The sequence below is a fragment of the Nothoprocta perdicaria genome, unplaced genomic scaffold, assembly GCF_003342845.1.
Source record: "Nothoprocta perdicaria isolate Ctin4 unplaced genomic scaffold, notPer1 scaffold_8, whole genome shotgun sequence".
NCBI classification, from domain to species: domain Eukaryota; kingdom Metazoa; phylum Chordata; class Aves; order Tinamiformes; family Tinamidae; genus Nothoprocta; species Nothoprocta perdicaria.
In genome coordinates this window covers 7825828-7831303 of record NW_020456087.1, presented here as the reverse complement: position 1 = coordinate 7831303, position 5476 = coordinate 7825828, and positions in this window count along the sequence as shown.

The window sequence follows — 5476 nt, the reverse complement described above, 5'->3', positions numbered from 1 at the left end:
CCGGGCCCACAGGGCTCCGCTTTCGAAAACTTGGCTCCGCTTTCGAAACGTGCTCGCGGCCGTGCGTTTGCTTGGACGTGGCCTCGCGGGGCAAAGGGGCGGTGGAGAGCGGTGGAAAACGCCGGGGCCGGCGTTGGGAATGGGGCGGGGGGTTTGGGCTGGGAGCCGCAAGTGTCAAAGCGCCGCACGTGTGCCCGGCCGGGGAGGTCCTGCTGGTAACTTCCTTGCGCCCTTCTGGAGCAACTCTGGACTTATTTAGGTTTGCAGACAGCACTGGGAGCACTGGAATGGAGTGCAGGATGCCAGGGGCACTGTGTGTGACCTGCTGGCGTTTCAATGCTCTTTTTTGTTTGTTGAACTCTTTAAGTGTCTCTTGGGTCAAAATATGCTGCTTGCTGTGGTGATGCTCCTGTAGGTCACTGGTTAGCCTTGCTACAGGGTTATTCCTTGTGCCACCAGGGTTTGGCGGTCTAGTCAAATAAAACAAAAATATGGAAGTTACTGCTGTTTACATCACTAGTAGAAGGTAATCAGCAGTGGCTCTTTTTTTGAAATTATAAGTAACCTCTGAAGGCAGCTCTGTTTACARGGCTGTGTTTCTTCACATCTTCCCCAACTGGACCTTATGCCCCCTTCAGCACAGCACATGATGTATTTAATGGCCCTGGAAAGAATTTCCTGGGGAAAATGCAGCTCTCTCATGAACATGGACATTGSGGTGACAGAACATGGAGTGGTGCTCGGGGCTGGTTCACTTAATGCTCAGTGTGTCTGGCTTGTGCCTTGCTTGGGGATAGGGCTTCTGGTAGGATTCATTTAGCTAAAACTTAATATTTTAAGTTAAAACTTTCTCTGACATAAGTGCAGCTGCTCGGGGTTTGGGGAGATGGTCAGATAAGCTCCTAAACTGCAGCTGCTAAATTCCCCAAGAAATAAGGGGAAGGGAGCAGTACAAATGTGTCTATTCYAATAGGCATTTCCCTATGTGCTCTTGCAAAGGCCCTTGCTAAGCTGGAGCTCTGAAATGCACAAGCAGCAGTGCTGGGAAAACAGGGGAAGTTGAGTGTCAACTTTGTGTTCTTTCTAAAGCCTTTGAAATAAACTCCATTGACTTGCTATGTCACTGTGCCAGTCTTCCATGCGAGTTCATCGGGAAATGTTATGTTTAACTTCATTCAAATGAGGAAGGTTATATAATGATTCTGTCCTCCTTTTACTCACTTGTGYTTCCCACACATTTGGGCACTTCCTTTTTTCTTCTCCCCCTCTCCCTTTCCTCCCCCTGCTTCTCTCCTCATGGCTTTGCAGAGGCTTTCTATTCAGCCTTCTGCTTTGGCACAGATAGCACAGGAGAAGCAAGCCTGCTGTCCAGGGCCTCGTTGTGTTCTGCAGTGCTTACGCAATTCTTACGGGCCATTTTGCTGTGCCAGTGCAAGGATGTGTGTGTATTTTTRTTTATTCACCTGTCAGGCAAGTTCTTAGCTGTCAATACTGTCATTCTATCTATACTACAAGCTGATATTTAGTGGGAAAGTGAATTAAAAAAAATCAGTGTGTTGAAGTGATGAGTAATGGTTTTGAGAGTCTGATTGATGGTTGTTTGTTTTAAGGGGTAAGTTAGTGTCCTTGGCAAAACTGGTAGAAAAGTAGCAAGATAGTCAAGAAAATGAACTGTACAGCAGAATGGAGTATAGTGAAGAGTCAAAAATATCACCTGTCTAAATAAAATGAGAGTTTTTTTAGTATCTGCAGTTTTGATGTAAAAGGATCTKATAAGAGGTGACTCAGGTGGAGTGGAAAATGATTTGAGATAAGCCCCAACTGTCAGGTGGGAGAAGGGGATTTCTGAAGCTGAATGGAAGATGACAGGACTTGTTCACAGGCTTAAGGAGAGGGGTAAGGGAAAGAAAGTAATCAAGCATGACCCTTAGTCTGCAGGGCTGATAGAATGGAAAATGCTGGYGTGCTGAAATAGGGAGAAAGTATTCACTTTTTGAAAGGTTTAAACTTACTGTTGGCTCTTCGAGGCATGTCTAGGTTGGAGGGAAGCTTGGATGGCTCTCAAATGTAACTGAACCRTAAAACTTGAGCACGACAGCATCTCATGCCTGGGACAAGGGCTGCATCTGCTTCCCTCTGGCTCATTAGTTTAACTTCGTAGCAGATTGAAAGCTCCATTTCCTGAGAGTGAACTCAAAATTTTCAAAAAGGTATTAGCTGCATTCTCCCTGCTGGCATTCATTGTTTTTCCYATTTTTCTGGTTCCCAAATGGAGGTTAATAAGGTAATTAAGTGTACTTGTCTTTTGTTTGTTTGCCTGGGTACATAATTACAGTGAGGCACAGGAGCTTGGAAGAGATGCAGTTGGAACACTTAGGAATAAGTTTGGTCTTTCATTTGCAGTGAACTGAGGGCATGCTCCTKTCTCCAGTGGTTAATGAATAAACTAGGGCATGTAGAAACAAGTGTGCAACTTGTAGGAGAGCTTAGGCAGAGAAACTCTGCAGACTGTAAATCATTAAAAAGATCTTGGGAATCTGTAATTGTGGTATTGGGACATATGTGTGTAAGATATGGGAACCAACAGGCTATTTTCTGCCTTCCGATGGATGAAGGGTTCAAGTTGCAGAGGAAGAATTATTTTTCTGATTGATGAAGATCAGAGTCTTTGTCCATTCTACCTGTATGGAAAAGACAGAGATCAGAGCAATAAATGAGACCACATGTGAAATCAGTACAGACCTCCCTCTTTGGAGGAGAGCAGCTAAATACTGCAAAATGCATGGACCAATACCCAGGCAGACCTGTCAAGACAGCTTGGTTGACAGTCTGTCAAGTAAATGTTTGAATGATTTTGAGTACAAGTGGCATCTTAAGCACTCGGGCAGCTGCCCCTGCCTGAGTGAAGTGCAAAGTGCTTCATTGCCTGAAGGTTGGAGATGTGTATTTGTGTGAACTGTCAGAGGGAGAATCTTGGCTAAAACCACGAGCAATTTAAATATTAGCCTTGCTTATACTTAGTTTGTATATTCACTTGTTATGTGCCCATACACTGRTGAATAAATAAAATACAATCACTGTTAATTTGAAGTTAGAATTTTAAAGGTTTTTCCTGTGTACAGCAGATAAGTACAAAGAAGATATTCTTCAAATCCATGGTCTTCTACGGATCTTAAAATATTTTTTTCTGTAATTCAGTTGCTCTTATTTCCTTATTCCATGTAGTAAATGGCCTCACTCTATGAATATGGTAAAGTCAGAATAAATGAACTTCACCTGGTGGGGGGGTGGGAAGTTGGGGGAAACCCACCCAACCAAACAAAACCCCCCCACACCTTTCTGGGTAAGTATATATGGGGCTGATCTCTTTTCCTTCCCCATTTTTTTCTAGAGTTTCAGGAAACAGCAGGATTTCTGCCTCTTTGGACCTGTTAGGGTGTGTGGTTTTTGGTTGTGGGTTTTTTTTTTTTTTGGGGGGGGGGGGGGGGGGGGGTGTGGGATATGGATGGGGAGAAACAGCAAAGGAGGAAGAGATTGGATTTCCACTAACTGAAATGTAATAGGATTTCAGAATCTGCCTGTCTTAAGTTTCTCTGAAAGCCCATCCTTTTCTTTTAAGAGGTGTCTTATTTCACGACTAGATCATGCARGATTGCGGCAGCCCTTCCTTCAAAACAGATCTCTGAGCAGGAAAGCCGCTCATCAGAGCAGGGGTGTCAGATGTAACGGGGTGGTGGTGAGTCYGACCTCTCATCTCGAGAGGCAAGAGGCAGATACACAGCACTGCAAATAGCTGAATCTATTTGGCCTATATAAAGAAAAGGGGAATGTGATAGGATAGGAAGCAMTTGCAAGCAGCAGGAACATTGGCTAGTTATCTCCTTTTTTCCTCTTTTTTTTTTTCCTTTCTTTTTCTTCTTATTTCGCCTTAGGAAGGCTTATTTGAAGTTGGGATACCATTTKTTTTCTAGCTGCTTCATTTTTACTTCTAGGCTGTGAAATTGCCATTCACATGATTATAAAATAATAATTTAATAATCAGAGGTAATTTCAACTAGCAAAGTAGTTAAAAAAGATGATTTTAATCTTGATTTGAAGCCATAATGTTGTTTAACCTTTCCTCCTACTGAGATCTGAATAGYGTACAGGACCACAGTACGTGTCCACTGTCACTGCTGGTGTGTCACAGCCTGTTTTTAGGGAGCAGTCAGGTAGCTTGTAGGACGTGCCCCTGAAATCTAAGTTCTCCAAGGGGATAAATTTGTTTCTCCCAGTGGAGCCAGGTTTTCCTGGCAGGCCAAAGTTGGCAGCCTGAGGTAGGATGCAAGGAAGCCTTGGAGGGGAGCTGCTTGGCTGGCAAAATGATGATGACAACTTTTGATGAGAAGAAGGTTAGGCAGGCTTGTAAGATGAGGAGAAGATCCTGGACTTCAAGTAGCCTTGTAGAATCTTAGAGGGATTTAGGAATAGTCAGTGGACCCTGCATCTGTTTTCGTCTTCTGCCTGCAGACAAAACTGTCCAAAGTTTTTACAGGCTTTGCTGAAAACAAAGCATCTCTGTGAAGTCTTTGCAAGCRCCGTTGCTCTCCCCACATGAAGGGGGAATGTGCAGCAACGGGAGGCTGCCTTGGCCGATGGCTGGGAATCAGGGGGATGCTTGCAGAAACTGCATCCAGCTTTAAAGCTGGTATAAATAAACTGCCAGTGTCGGTTTCTGGGATGYTTTAGAAATACTTTGTTTTGTCTTGTTCCTCTTACTCCGTGAGAATGTCCCTGTACGCTGCAAGTCCGTGACTAAGTCTGCAAGCCGAGTGTCTGCAGGATGTGGTGGAATGAGGCAATTACAGTCAATTTGCAAACTTTCTGCAGTAGAAAGTTTTTAGACTATTTTCCTGACTCCTACATGTCAGTTTTTAAAGTTTATAATCCAGATAATGCCTGAAGTAAACAAAAATAACAAACAAGTTTGGGTAAGTAACACTTTGAGTTTATGACCAGCTCTACCAACTAATACTAAAAAGTCACCTTTGAATGAGAGAGAGAGAGAGAGAGAGAGAGAGAGATATTACCTACGTCTACTTAAAGGTGCTGTGGGATTGTCTGAAAGCCTTGTTGTATTTTTAGTGGAACCTGAAAATCTTCACAGGCTTTCATATGTTTGACTGAATTAGAGAAGATGGCAACTAGCAAAATTATTATCGGAATGTTCCAAAAAGTATTTGAAGAAACTGTATTTATAMAGTACAGTTTTTGAGTAGCACAAATTCCAACCTTTTCTGTAGTTAGTTTCTACTGTAATGTAGTTTTTTTTTTCTCCCTGTTAAAAGGAAGCATACCTTGTAGCAAAATTAATATTACAATAACAGGATTACAGTGATGGAGTTATTTGCCCTGGTACCCACAAGATGGCAGCATAACACTGCAATATGATGGTGAAAGTGGCTTTTTGTAGTGGTGGAACAAGAATAATCGGTTG